This window comes from Manis javanica, chromosome 12 (assembly GCF_040802235.1).
Source record: "Manis javanica isolate MJ-LG chromosome 12, MJ_LKY, whole genome shotgun sequence".
Lineage (NCBI taxonomy): Eukaryota > Metazoa > Chordata > Mammalia > Pholidota > Manidae > Manis > Manis javanica.
In genome coordinates this window covers 48,199,758-48,214,978 of record NC_133167.1, presented here as the reverse complement: position 1 = coordinate 48,214,978, position 15,221 = coordinate 48,199,758, and positions in this window count along the sequence as shown.

Genomic DNA, 15,221 nt, shown 5'->3' with positions numbered 1-15,221 from the left:
TCAGCTCTCAAGACCCTTTCCTAAGACTGCTGCTGCTCTCCTTTCAGTTCTGCCATGTGAAACAAGGATGCAACGACCACCATCCTGGACCATGAAGACAATGGCCACTCACTGAGGATGGCAGAACATAGAAATGGAAGATGTATGTGCGCTTAGAGCAGAACTGCCATACCAAACCTGGCCCTGTCAAGATCTGAATTTTGTGTGAAAGAGAAAATTTGATTTAAGCTTTAGTTTTTTTTAAAATTATTCACAGCCAAACCTAATCTTAAATAATAACAGTTTTTGTGGCCAATATTATAGTATCTCTAGCAAAAATCAAATAAGGAATAATAATTAAATTTAACATTCACGTATTTTTACACAATCTGTCAGGTGCTATTTGAGTTACATTTTCTCCTCTACCTCGTTCAACAATCCTCTGAGATAGTACTATCTTCGTTTCACAAGTGAGGATACTGAAATGCAGATAGGTTTTTTTAATTGCCAAAGGTCATACCCATAGAAAGTGGTAAACTTGGTAATGGATCCTTTCTCAGTCTTGACTCCACGGTTCATACATATTCTTAATTACTGCAGTGTCATTGAAGATCAGTTGAATTACACAAATCTGTCATGGATCCAATGAACATGATTCTATAGTTTCTTCTAGAGCCCCCAACTCTGCCCAAACCTTCATTGATAGTCCTTTCATTAAACTTTCTTCAGTTAACATTTAGACTCTCCATATTTTCCGCCAACTGATAGATCAGGTCTTTCAAGAGGCTTTCTTTACCAGAAACTAGGATGAGTGTTTTTTGCTAACCATGAAGAATATTGCAATTTGCTTTTTTAAATCATTTAGCTGACCCAGCCCTCTGTTGCTTCCCTACTAAAGGCAAGAAGAGAGAAAAAATAATAAAAGGCAGCTTCTTGGTTTCTTAGGATAAAGCCCTTCGATTAGGATATCTCTTGGTATAGGTAAGGTTTCACTTACTTTCAATGGCAAATGCAACGTTTTCCTTCCCATCAGACTTCAGAATATATGACCAAATTCCTCCTAGAAACAGCCTCGGAATAGTGAAGCAGACATATATTGATTTGTTTGTCCTCCATCCCTTCCTTTAGGAAACTGCTACATTCTAAAAAAATTGAGTGCAGAAAGAGAAAAGTGGGTCAGGCTGTGGGAGGCTCAGGCATATTAAATAAGAAATTAATGGAGTTTTGCCAGGAATTGCTGTTTTTTAAATTGCTGTAAACACTGCATATCATTAGACCAATGTAAACAGAGGAATCAACTTTGGGTGAAGAACTGTGGAAAATGATGATAGAAGATTTCACCATTATTTAACAGTGATCATAGAAAGGACTGACATTAACATATATGCTACATCAATACTTCAAGTTCTGTTCTACATCCAAAGACCACCAGGTACGATAACTAACTCCACTAAAAGATGATTCAGAAAGACAAAAGGGAAAAGATAGAGCAACAGTCGCCCTGTATCTGTAGTAAATGAAGTAAGGAGTTAAGACTTAGCCAAAGATTGCAACTTGGTATTCCAAAGGAGTAAGGAAGACAGGCTTAAATGAAACATGTCTCCAGTAGTCAGGAAAAGAGATGCCAGAAATACAGCTGATCCAAAAAGTTCAAAAAGAAAACAATGAAAAATTAATTACAGTCTTGATCCTGACCATTCACACCCAATTAGTTTCATCTTTTAGCCTGCCAGATCTTTGGTAATGCACATCACCCATATTTATTTGTTAAAAATAGATTTAAATTCACTCAAAGTACTTAAGTTTTCTCTGTGGAAAAATGCTAATGTAATAAATATTTATTTCACTTTATGATTGATTTTTAATTTTTCTTGATTTTTTTCACACTATAAAAGATGTGAATTTTCTTCATTTTGTTTTAAAAATTTATTGTGCTTAAACTCACATTTAAATAATAGATGATGAGATACATATCAGTGCATACAAATATTGATTGATCTTTTGGGTTTGATCTTATTTTTTAAACAGTAGAGTGCTCCATGGAAAATTGTCAAAATCAGTGATAGAACAAAACTTGAGTTAGTATACAGGATAATCCTATGAGGACAATCAAGTTCCAGCTGAACAGAGTAAGATCCATTTACATCTTTACATTTAGTCAACACCAGAATAGTCTTTCAAAAACTGGGAAGGATATTGAGTATATTGAACCAGACCTCCAAGATGCCTTGACTGGAGACACAAATATGGGATACTCAGAATATGGATGTTATTTAAAGCCATAGGAATAGATGAGATCATTTTGGAGGGAGTATTTAAAAGAAAAATAAGACCTAGTCCAAAGCCTGAGAACTCCAACTTCTAGGAATCAAATAAAATAAATGGACCCAGTAAATGAGACTGAACAGGATTGTGAAGGGGTCTATAGATTAGGGCAGTAGCTGAAGAGGTTAAAGGAGGTTTTGTTGTTTGTTTATTTTGCATGGTAGTTGCCAGACCATCCTGTAGAGGGGAAGAGATTTAATACTCAGAACAGAGAGAAGGAATAATCAAAGTAGCAGAAGCATTGATAGAACAGGAAGAAAAGAGATGGAAGGAAAGTAGATGATACACAGCCAGATTGATTTTTGGCTGGGGATTGCAGGGAGAGAAGATAATGATATTAGCTAACATTTATAGAATACTTGTAATGTGTCATTCTCTGTTCCAAATACCCCACATGCACTAATATGTTCACATTCATAACTAACTTTTGAAGTAAGTACACTTTATCATTCCTAATAAATAGATGAGGAAGTTATGCCTAAGGTCACAACTGGTAAGAGGTAGAGCTCAGGCGATTAGCCTCTTGATGTGTACACTGACAAAGGTCAATGGAATTGGTGAAGGGAAGATGAGAAGTTTTTCTCATATCTTCTATTTTCTCAATGAAACAAATAGTTCATTAGCCTAAAAGGGAGGTCACATGTCAGAAAATGTTAAACGTTTGTTTGAGTTTGGTGTCATGTATTTAAATGGTTAGGAGAAAAAAGCCTAATCTCTGTGATCAGACTGACACAGTTGGAGTCCTGGCTTTGCCACTTACAGCAGTGTGGCCTTGGACATGTGACTACAGCTCTCTAAACCTCAAATTTTCACTTTAAATGGGGATAATTGTACCTACCTCACTAGATTGTTGTGAGGAATGCATGAAATAATTTTTAAAATTGTACCTTACACAATTCAGTGACATAAATGTTGCTTGTCATCATTATTCTTACCCTAGTCTGCCCACTTGTGTGCTTTTCTACATTGATACATGGCACAAACAAAGACGGAGTGTTGTAGATTTTCCTTTTCAGGAAGTGCAATGGAAGGAAAGAGTGGCAAAGGAGTTGAAAGAAGTGGTTAGGGAATAATATAGCTAATTCAACTTTAGAATCAGAATTCATTAAAATTTTGCACGATCACCTTTTGTATTTCTCCCATTCCTGATGTTCTTTATTTGTGCTTTATTTGAAATACTAAAATGAAGAATTAATTTTCAGTTGGTGAAGAGAGGAAATGTTTCCTAACTATTTTCAAATTATTTATACTTATTTTGTATAGTAGATTCTACATATAAACTATTAGGAGCATATTAAAGCACACCTTTGCATGTTAGTGTGTATGCATAATTCTTGTGCCAGACATTTAAGAATAGTTTATCTTGAACTGTATACATTTGAAGTCTATTTAAATAGAACATACTTCTATTATCTAATAGATTAGCTAAAAAAATGCTAGCTAAAAATAAAACTGCTAGATTACAAACTGTAGAACTTCCAAACATTAGAAGAGAAATTTGTCTGTGCAATCCATTCTGAAAATAACAGAATTAGTTTAGCTCCTTCTTTTGTTTTAAGATAGGATAAGATAGACTTAAACCCCATGAATTGAATCAGAAGAAAGGAATGAAGTGAACAACTCATCTTTACTCATTTCCCCAAAGGAGTAGAAGCAGAAACAAAAACAAACCTGCAATCATTTTTCTTTACATGTTAGTCTTTATAGGTCAAATTAATTCTTGGTTCTCACTAAGATTCCTAATTAGTTGTGGATTTTGTACTCCTAAATAAATCTGATGATGCTATGCATCCTATCCATAAAAATATACAAAATTTTGGTACAATTTTAAAGAGTCTGTGGTCTCACTAAAACCTTCATAAAACTCTATAGGCCCAAGGTACATAATCATTCTGCATTGTAATGACTCCACCCAAAAAAGGCACAAGAGAAGCAATCATACAGCCAAGTAATCATATTCTAAGTGTCCAGGTTTAACCTATGTAAATGTTAAAGACACAACTTTTTAGAATTGTCCGGAAATGTGAAACACATCTCTTTCCTGATTGGTTTAATGCATTACAACAAACTCTACCAGTAATCTTTCCACAGAAGTGATGGGAGCCTTTGTAACCAACATTTTATCAGGACTAAATATCCCACTGTAGATGAATTACTCAACTTCTCTCTCTCTTTATCGGCCTCCTCTGGCTGCCAAACCTTTGGCACCTCCAACAGCAGGTGGGAAGGAGAACTGAAAGCCGGAAACCCAATTTTGTTTTACTTTCAGTTGAATACCTTGACTAAACAACTTAGTGCAAAGGAAAAAGTGAAACTGTTGTTTAGCACTTAGTCTTCAAATTGGGTGCAAATTATCATTTGCCTACATATCCCTCTCTGTAATTGCTATGCATAATATCGTGTTGGCCGCCTCGTTAATGAAATGTACAGTGCTTTAAAGAGATCCTGTGGCTTCTGCACATTACATAAGCCATAGTTAGTTTGCCTCAGACTGATCGCAGAAAAAAACTGTAAATTTAGACTCAAAAACCTGCTGCTGAAGCAGACCCAGCCAGCTTTTCAGCTTTCAAAGCTGCTCTGTAAAAAGCAGCACATTTGGAAATCTGCTGCTAGTACACCCTATTCATATTCTCTTCATAACATGAGAAAGAGACACAAGACACATGAAAGAATCACAAAATGGAAAAAGCAATAGATTCTAATAAAATCCAGTTAGGCTTGGTTTTCAAATGACTAGGCATTAACATGTCTTTGAATGTTGACAATATACTGTTGTTAGCACAAAGAAGCCCTCTCTTGACTTGTATGCAAGGTGGCAAATTCCCTCTCCACCAGCACCCACTTGGCCCTCTGTTTCCTACTGCTATTGCTTTTCCAGATAGGCAAAATGTAAATACAAAGTAAATCCAGCCAGCAGTAAATAACAGTTTGACACAAAGTAATGGACTTGACTGCCTCAAATTCTTTGCGGAATGAGGTCATGTAAAAACATAATCAAATATTAAGATTAAGGGATTTTTTTTTCTTTCCTTCTTTAGGAAAAAACTTAATTTATGTGAAATTAATGTTTTTCTTTTATGTCCTTTTATTTCAAAAGGTATTAGTGGGAAGGTTTTTTAAACTTCAAATTTTTTGTTACCAACTGTTTCAAACTAAAAACAGAGAGGAGAGTACCTATCCTACCACGTACCCATTACCCCCAGCCTTGACACTTAACATTTTTCCAAACTTGAAACAAAGGATTCTAATTTGTCTATAATCAAAACCAGAATTCTTTAATTTATGCTACAAATAATAACTAGAGTATAAACAAAATAATGTAAATAATAAACAAGTAAAAACACTTGAAACACATCACTTTGAAAAATTTTTATAAGAAGACAGCTATTTATTGTTACTGCAGAAAAGACCTGGAGTGATAAACACTAGTCTTAATGTGGGGTTAATTTTCTTTCTTATTTTTGTTTTTGGTTTTGTTTTTGTTTTATTTTGTTATCATTAATCTACAATTACATGAAGAACATTATATTTACTAGGGTCCCTGCTTCACCAAGTCCCCCCACAAACACCATTACAGTCACTGTCCATTAGCATAGTAAGATGCTGTAGAATCACTACTTGTCTTCTCTGTGTTGCACAGCCCTCTCCATTACCCCAACACATCATACATGCTAATCGTAATGCCCCCTTTCTTCTTCTCCACCCTTATCCCTCCCTACCGTCCCATTCTCCCCAGTCCCTTTCCCCTTGGTAACTATTAGTCCATTCTTGGGTTCTGTGATTCTGCTGCTGTTTTGTTCCTTCAGTTTTTCTTTGTTCTTAAACTCCACATACGAGTGAAATCATTTGGTACTTATCTTTCTCTGCCTGGCTTATTTCACTGAGCATAATACCCTCTAGCTCCATCCATGTTGTTGCAAATTGTAGGATTTGTTTTCTTCTTATGGCTGAATTATATTCCATTGTGTATATGACCACATCTTCTTTATCCATTCATCTACTGATGGACACGTAGGTTGCTTCCATTTCTTGGCTATTATAAATAGTGCAGCAATTAACATAGGGGTGAATCTATCTTTTTCAAACTGGGCTGCTGCATTCTAAGGGTAAATTCCTAGAAGTGGAACTCCTGGGTCAAATGGTATCTCTATTTTGAGCTTTCTGAGGAACCTCCATACTGCTTTCCACAATGGTTGAACTAATTTACATTCCCACCAGCAGTGTAGGAGGGTTCCCCTTTCTCCACAACCTCACCAACATTTGTTGTTGTTTGTCTTTTGGATGGTAGCCATCCTTACTGGTGTGAGGTAATATCTCATTGTGGTTTTAATTTGCACTTCTCTGATAAGTAGCGATATGGAGCACCTTTTCATGTCTCTGCTGGCCATCTGAATTTCTTCTTTAGAGAATTATCTGTTCAGCTCCTCTGACCATTTTTTAATTGGATTATTTGCTTTTTGTTTGTTGAGTTGCGTGAGCTCTTTAAATATTTTGGATGTCAAGCCTTTATCGGATCTGTCATTTATGAATATATTCTCCCATACTGTAGGGTACCTTTTTTTTCTGTTGATGGTGTCCTTTGCTGTACAGAAGCTTTTCAGCTTGATGTAGTCCCACTTGTTCATTTTTGCTTTTGTTTTCCTTGCCCGGGGAGATATGTTCATGAAGAAGTCCCTAATGTTTATGTCCAAGAGATTTTTGCCTATATTTTTTTCTAAGAGTTTTATGGTTTCATGACTTACATTCAGGTCTTTGATCCATTTCTAATTTACTTTTGTGTGTGGGGTTAGACAGTGATCCAGTTTCATTCTCTTACATGTAGCTGTCCAGTTTTGCGAACACCATCTGTTGAAGAGCCTGTCATTTCCCCATTGGATGTCCATGGCTCCTTTATCGTATATTAATTGACCATGTATGTTTGGGTTAATGTCTGGAGTCTCTATTCTGTTCCACTGGTCTGTGGCTCTGTTTTTGTGCCAGTACCAAACTGTCTTGATTACAATGGCTTTGTAGTAGAGCTTGAAGTTGGGGAGCGATATCCTGCCCCACTTTATTCTTCCTTCTCAGGATTGCTTTGGCTATTCGGGGTCTTTGGAGTTACCATATGAAGTTTTGAACTATTTGTTCAAGTTCGTTGAAGAATGTTGTTGGTAATTTGATAGGGATTGCATCAATTCTGTATATTGCTTTGCGCAGGATGGCCATTTTGATGACATTACTTCTTCCTAGCCAAGAGTATGGTATGGGTTTCCATTTGTTAGTGTCCTCTTTAATTTCTCTTGAGTGTCTTATAGTTTTCAGGGGACAGGTCTTTCACTTCTTTGGTTAGGTTTATTCCTAGGTATTTTATTCTTATTGAAGCAGTTGTGAATGGAATTGTTTTCCTGATTTCTCTTTCTATTGGTTCATTGTTAGTGTATAGGAAAGCCACAGGTTTCTGTGTGTTAATTTTGTATCCTGCAACTTTGCTGTATTCCGATATCAGTTCTAGTAGTTTTGGAGTGGAGTCTTTAGGGTTTTTTATGTACAATATCATGTCATCTGCAAATAGTGACAGTTTAACTTCTTCTTTATCAATGTGGATTCCTTGTATTTCTTTGTTTTGTCTAATTGCTGTGGCTAGGACCTCCAGTACTATGTTAAATTACAGTGGAGAGAGTGGGCATCATTGTCTTGTTCCCGATCTCAGAGGAAAAGCTTTCAGCTTCTCGCTGTTTAGTATGATGTTGGCTGTGGGTTTATCATATATGGCCTCTATTATGTTGAGGTACTTGCCCTCTATACCCATTTTGCTGAGAGTTTTTATCATGAATGGATGTTGAATTCTGTCGAATGCTTTTTCAGCATCTATGGAGATGATCATGTGGTTTTTGTCTTTCTTTTTGTTTATATGGTGGATGATGGTGATGGATTGTTGTACCATCCTTGCATCACTGGGATGAATCCCACTTGGTCATGGTGTATGATCCTTTTGATGTACTTCAATTTCTTTGCTGGTAATTGGTTTGTTTAGATTTTGTGTTTCTTCCTTGGTCAGTCTTGGAAGGTTGTATTTTTCTAAGAAGTCCATTTCTTCTAGGTTTTCCAGCTTGTTAGCATATAGGTTTTCATAGTATTCTCTAATAATTCTTTGTATTTCTACGGGGTCTGTCGTGATTTTTCCTTTCTCGTTTCTGATTCTGTTGATGTGTGTTGATTCTCTTTTCCTCTTAATAAGTCTGGCTAGAGGCTTATCTATTTTGTTTATTTTCTCAAAGAACCAGCTCTTGGTTTCATTGATTTTTTCTATAGTTTCATTCTTCTCAGTTTTATTTATTTCTTCTCTGATCTTTATTATGTCCCTCCTTCTGTTGACTTTAGGCCTCATTTGTTCTTCTTTTTCCAATTTCAATAATTGTGAGATTAGACTATTCATTTGGGATTGTTCTTCCTTCTTTAAATATGCCTGGATTGCTATATACTTTCCTTTTAAGACTGCTTTCGCTGCATCCCACAGAAGTTGGGGCTTTGTGTTGTTGTCATTTGTTTCCATATATTGCCTGATCTCCATTTTAATTTGGTCATTGATCCATTGATTATTTAGGAGCATGTTGTTAAGCCTCCATGTGTTTGTGGGCCTTTTTGCTTTCTTTGTACAATTTACTTCTAGTTTTATTCCTTTGTGGTCTGAAAAGTTGGTTGGTAGCATTTCAATCATTTTGAATTTAGTGAGGTTCTTTTAGTGGCCTCGTATGTGGTCTATTCTGGAGAATGTTCCATGTGTACTTGAGAAGAATGTGTATCCTGTTGCTTTTGGATGTAGAGTTCTACAGATGTCTATTAGGCCCATCTGTTCTAGTGTGTTGTTCAGTGCCTCTGTGTCCTTACTTATGTTCTGTCTGGTTGATCTATCCTTTGATGTGATTGGTGTGCTGAAGTCTCCTAAAAATGAATGCATTGCATTCTATTTCGTCCTTTAGTTCTGTTAGTATTTGTTTCACATATGCTAGTGCTCCTGTGTTGGGTGCATATATATTTATAATGGTTATATGCTCTTGTTGGACTGAGCCCTTCATCATTATGTAATGTCCTTCTTTATCTCGTTACTTTCTTTGTTTTGAAGTTTATTTTGTCTCATACTAGTACTGCAACACCTGCTTTTTTTCCCTGTTGTTTGCATGGAATATCTTTTTCCATCCCTTGGTTTTTGGGCTGTGCATGTCTTTGGGTTTGAGGTAGGTCTCTTGTAAGCAGCATATAGATGGGTCTTGCTTTTTTATCCATTCTTTTCCTCTGTGTCTTTTGATCGGTGCATTCAGTCCATTTACATTTAGGGTGATTATTGAAAGATATGTACTTATTGCCATTGCAGGCTTTAGATTCGTGGTTACCAAAGGTTCAAGGTTAGCTTCTTTAGTATCTTACTGTCTAACTTAACTCGCTTATTGAGCTATTATAGACACTGTCTGGTGATTCTTTATTTCTGTCCATTCTTATTCCTCCTCCTCCATTCTTTATATGTTGGGCGCTTTATTCTGTGCTCTTTTGTGTTTTCTTTAACTGCTTTTGTAGGTAGTTGATTTTATTTTTTGCCTTTAGTTAATATTTGTTTGGTCTTCTTTCTTTGCTGTAATTTTATTTTCTCTGGTGACATCTGTTTAGCCTTAGGAGTGCTCCCATCTTGAGCAGTCCCTCTGAAATACCCTGTAGAGGTGGTTTGTGGGAGGCAAATTCCCTCAACTTTTGCTAGTCTGGGAATTGTTTAATCCCTCCTTCATATTTAAATGATAATCATGCTGGATACAGTATTCTTGGCTCAAGGCCTTTCTGTTTCAATGCATTAAATATATCATGCCATTCTCTTCTGGCCTGTAAGGTTTCTGTTGAGAAATCTGGTGATAGTCTGATGGGTTTTCCTTTGTAGGTGACCTTTTTCCTCTCTCTGGCTGCCTTTAAAACTCTGTCCTTGTCCTTGATCTTTGCCATTTTAATTATAATGTTTCTTGGTGTTGTCCTCTTTGGGTCCCTTCTGTTGGGAGTTCTTTGTGCTTCTGTGGTCTGAGCAACTATTTCCTCCCTCAGTTTGGGGGAGTTTTCAGCAATTATTTCTTCAAAGACACTTTCCCTTTTTCTCTCTCTTCTTCTGGTTCCCCTATAATGTGAGTATTGTTCTGTTTGGATTGGTCACACAGTTCTCTTAATATTCTTTCATTCCTGGAGATCCTTTTATCTCTCTCTGCATCAGCTTCTCTGCCTTCCTGTTCTCTGATTTCTATTCCATTAATGGCCTCTTGCACCTCATCCAGTCTGCTCTTAAGTCCTTCCAGAGATTCTTTTATTTCTGTAATCTTCCTCCAGACTTCATCCCTTAGCTCTTCTATGGTTATGACCTTTATTTTGAATTCTTTTTCAGGGAGATTGGTTAGGTCTGTTTCCCCAGGTTTCTTCTCAGGGGAGGATTTCTGGGTTAGTCTGGTCTGGATCAAATTGTTCTGCCTTTTCATGGTGAGAGAGGTAGTTGTGGGGAGCTGGCATGTGTGTCTGCTGGGAGAACGTCCCTTCTTGCTGGTTTGTGGCCTTCCTGTCCTAGGAGAATGGCGACCCCTAGCAGCTTGTGCTGGGCAGCTGTGTGCAGATGGGGTTTCTAATTCTTGCCTGGCTGCTTGCTGTGAAAGAAGCTCTGCCCTGCTGCTATGGGCATGGCCAGCCTCAGGCTGCTGCTCCACTATGGCAGAGCTGCGTTGGAGGGGAACCAGGCGGGAAGCTGTTTATCGCAGTGAGGGACCTCTGAGCTGCGCTGCCTCTCAGGGGGTTAGGGCGCCTGGAGTTCCCCGGGATTCCCAGCTGCTAGGCCAAGTCTCCCAGGATGCTTCCGTCCAGCTGTGGGGTCCCTGTCCCTTTAAGACTTTCAAAAAGCACTCGCTTTTCGTTTTCCCAGGGGTGCCAGCTACAGAGACCTACTCACAGGTCTTACTGTCCCATTTCCCTAGTATCCAGCACACCATGCACAGTGTGTCTGCCCTCCCAGTGCAGATGACTAGGGCTGGGTATTCCACAGTCCTGGCCTCCCTCTCCCTCCCTGCTCCGACTCCTCTCCTCCCGCTGGGAGCTGTGGTGAGAGGCGCTCGGGTGCAGGGCCACAGCTTGTATCTTACCCCCTTTGCGAGGCACTGGGTTCTCACAGGTGTGGATGTAGCCTGGATGTTGTCCTGTATCTTCTGGTCTCTCTTTTAGGGAGAGTTGTATTTGTTGTTTTTCAAAAATATATATGGTTTTGGGAGGAGATTTCTGCTGCTCTACTCATGCCGCCATCTTGGCTCCTTCCGGAAACAACTATTTTGAAAGCACTGAAGACAGGACACAAATTTAAGGGTTTATAAAGCCAAAATCTTTGGGTTTTCCTTTGTAGGTGAAACCAAGAAAGTGAGAGAAAAGAGAAACTAACTGGAAGTAAACTGAGCAACATACATATGTTTTGCCAGAAGTGTATTTACTCTCTTGCACTTGACTTTGGTTTCATGGACTTTATAAAGGAAAGGAAGAAAATCTCAAGCAAGCTAAGGCCAACTTGGAAAAATAATATAGAAGCCTACAGTTCATAAAGCTGGGAACACAATGAACAGAACTCTCAGGAAAAAGGTAAAACAGAAATAGCCCCTTTCCCATCCAGAGGAAAACAGAAGTTATGACTGAGTAGAAGAAGGAAGAAGGAAGAAACTCATTTCTCAGAATTTTTAATCGTAGCCAGCCTTAACCATAGAGTTGCAGCCTACATTAAAACCTCCTGCAAGACCCTCTTCCCCCCAAAATCTCAAACTATGAAGTTTGTTTTAAAATTAACAGGACTGGTAGATTCCCCTCTGGCAGAACTAAACCAAGTGTATTATAGAGAAACATCATGATAAGCATCATGACAGACTTAAATTTCTTCAAATAAATTTACAAGGAAAATGTGCATCTCTAGAGTACCAAATTGAAGGCAACAGGAGAAATATTCCTAATACAGCTCTACAAATATATGCTAGAATTTTCAGATACAGAAAGTAATGCATTCAAAATTTTTACAAATAAAGAGTAAACATAAAAATAATTGTCTAGTTAATAAGAAGAGGATATAATGGATTAATATGGAATCCTGAAAAGTAGCTAAATAGTTATATAACTATGTAATCAATTCAAATATAATCTCTGCGTAATATATGAAATATGTGTAATACAGATTCATATAATAAATATGATATTATAGGGAAAACAATAGATATTAATAATTTTTTATTTAATGCCATATGCATTTGAGAATTGGTGAACTAAGTCGATATTAAGAAACTTAATAGAATGTAGCACAGGAGGTAAAGAAACAGAGTATAGAAAATGTAGAGATGTCAAAGACAGTGAAAAGTTCTACCTTCTATCTAACCAAATTCTAGAAAAAGGGGGGGAAACCAGGAGGAGACAAGACAGTGCTCCCTCACCTGTCATGAGTGGCAGCACTAAAGGTGATAGCCAACTATACTCAAAAGACTATTTGTAAAATATTGGAATTGCCCAGTTTCAACAAGAATATCTTGCATGACCAAGAAAGAGGAAAAGATAATAGCGTTTGTTTGTTTCTTTGAAGGAATAAATTTCGATGATATGGTAAAGGAAAGAACAAAAGTATTTTTAACCTAAGCTGAGTGAATAGTTGTTGTATGATCTTGAATGGGGAAGTTAATGGAATGAAAGTCAGCAGATTCTGCCTTGAGGACATTTTGCTAAATTGAATTAAGTCAGACAGAAAAGGACATACTGTAGGAGTAAATCACTTATATGTAGCATCTAAAAAAGTCAAACTCAGAGAAACAGAGAGTAGAGTAGTGGTTAGTAGGGTTTGAAGGTGAGTGAGGGAAATGAGATACTGATCAAAGAGTTCTCACTTCCAACTATAGATTTAACAAGTTTGGGGATCTGATGTTCAAATGATATGTGGTGATTAACAAGGTGATTATAGCTAATAATACTGTATCATATACTTGAGTGTCCTAAAAGAATAATCTTAAATGTGATCATTGTATGATTTATAAATGCATAAAATGAATATATTGTATATCTTAAAGATACATAGTGTTATGTGTCAATTATACTACAATGAAGATAGGGAAAAAGTCAAAGTGGGCTCTGAAGTTATGGGTAGCTCTTGATTTCTTCTGAGGATATATTCATACTAATGAGGTTATCATCATTTTGTCATTTTTCAGATTAATCTCAATTTCTACTCTGATAATATCTAGCTGGACTTTAGAAATTAGAATTATATCAAATTTATCTACTATGTTAACATAATAATGCACACGATACATGTTTTCTTTCTTTTCCTATATTGTTAAAATGCAGAGGCTAATAGATGGTATTTTATCTGTTAATCTATGAATTGCCTATTAATCTATAATACAGTATACCAAAATTGCTTCATAATTACTCTGTTACTGAGATACAGTTATTTTGTTCCAATCATAAACAGTTAACAAAATAAGTAAAGTTTAATATCAAATCTAGCTATTTTCAGAAATATATTCAACAACACTCAGGTTGTGTTTGAAAAACAACCAGTCTAAAACATATTTGGTTATAATTTTCCCAAGTGAATGCAATTATAGAGTTTTGAGAACTTTTTACAATAACTTGCACTCATTAATTTATGCAGCAATAACAATTTTGGCATGAGGTTAGCACTGCAGGCAGATGAAACAGATGAGCAGGAAAAATTTTTACCGCCTGTAAAGACAATAAGCCTCAGAGGATTTTAAGGAAAAGATTATAACTGATTAAGTATTTATGCAGAGTGACTTTGACTAGAGTTAGTTTATCAGTCCTTCAGATCATCTGTACTGGAAGATTCCCTAGAATTTGTAGAGATGAAAATGTTTATATAAAATCACATTTTATGCACCTCTTTTTACTCAGCAGGTGTTTTTTTTTCCCCCCTCTCTGAAATACCAACATTTTGGTAGAATTGAACAGTAACTTCCACAGGAATAGAGCTACATCATGAGGGTGCTGCTTCCAAACAGTTTCTTCTTTTGTTCTCACCAGATGGCATATATAGAATCAATAAGTAGTACAGAAAATTAATAGTTAAGTAAGAATATGGATGATGCTTACTTTGAAATTTCAGGGCATCATATTTCTAACACAAGCTTTTAATAATGTAGGGAAACAATAGCAAAAGTTTATTATATTGATTTGTAATGTTTTACCAGTACAATGAAATCACCTGATGCATAAAATTGAGTATCCAAATAATTGAACACTTTAGTAACTCTTTAGATAACTGATAATTTACAAGAGAACCTACTAACAGAATGGCCATATACATAAAACTCCTTTACATGAAAAGGATTTATTAAAGAGTTAATTGTTTAAATAACACATCTAAGTTGTATAGTGAAACTTTTTCCCATAACAGGATTTTTCTTTAAAGTCTTATATAAGCTGATTTTGTGATTTTATGCAATAAGAATTATAATTTACTGTTAGTGTCACTGTAGGAAAAATGAGTGAAATGACAGTTGCAAAATAAATGAATAGAATTGCAACTTCAGTAATAGAAATTCTGGTGAAAAAAATCTACACAATTATTCAATTGTGTTTTAAAATGACAACTAAGAGACATAAACTAATATTTTTAAAACTTTGTTTCTGTGTTAAAATATCTTTATTAGAATAAGTCTTTATTCTTTTTTTAAAGGAATGTGATCTTTTTAAATGCACTGTAACAACATGCATATATTAATAGAGTTTCCTTGTACCTTATCCACTGACACAATGGTGAGGTAACAAATACATATTTACCCATTCATCTGTCAATTGCCACTTAGGTCTTAGCTATTTTAAATAATGCTGCAATGAACATGTGATTGTAAATATCTCTTCTAGAATATGCTTCATTTTCTTTGGAT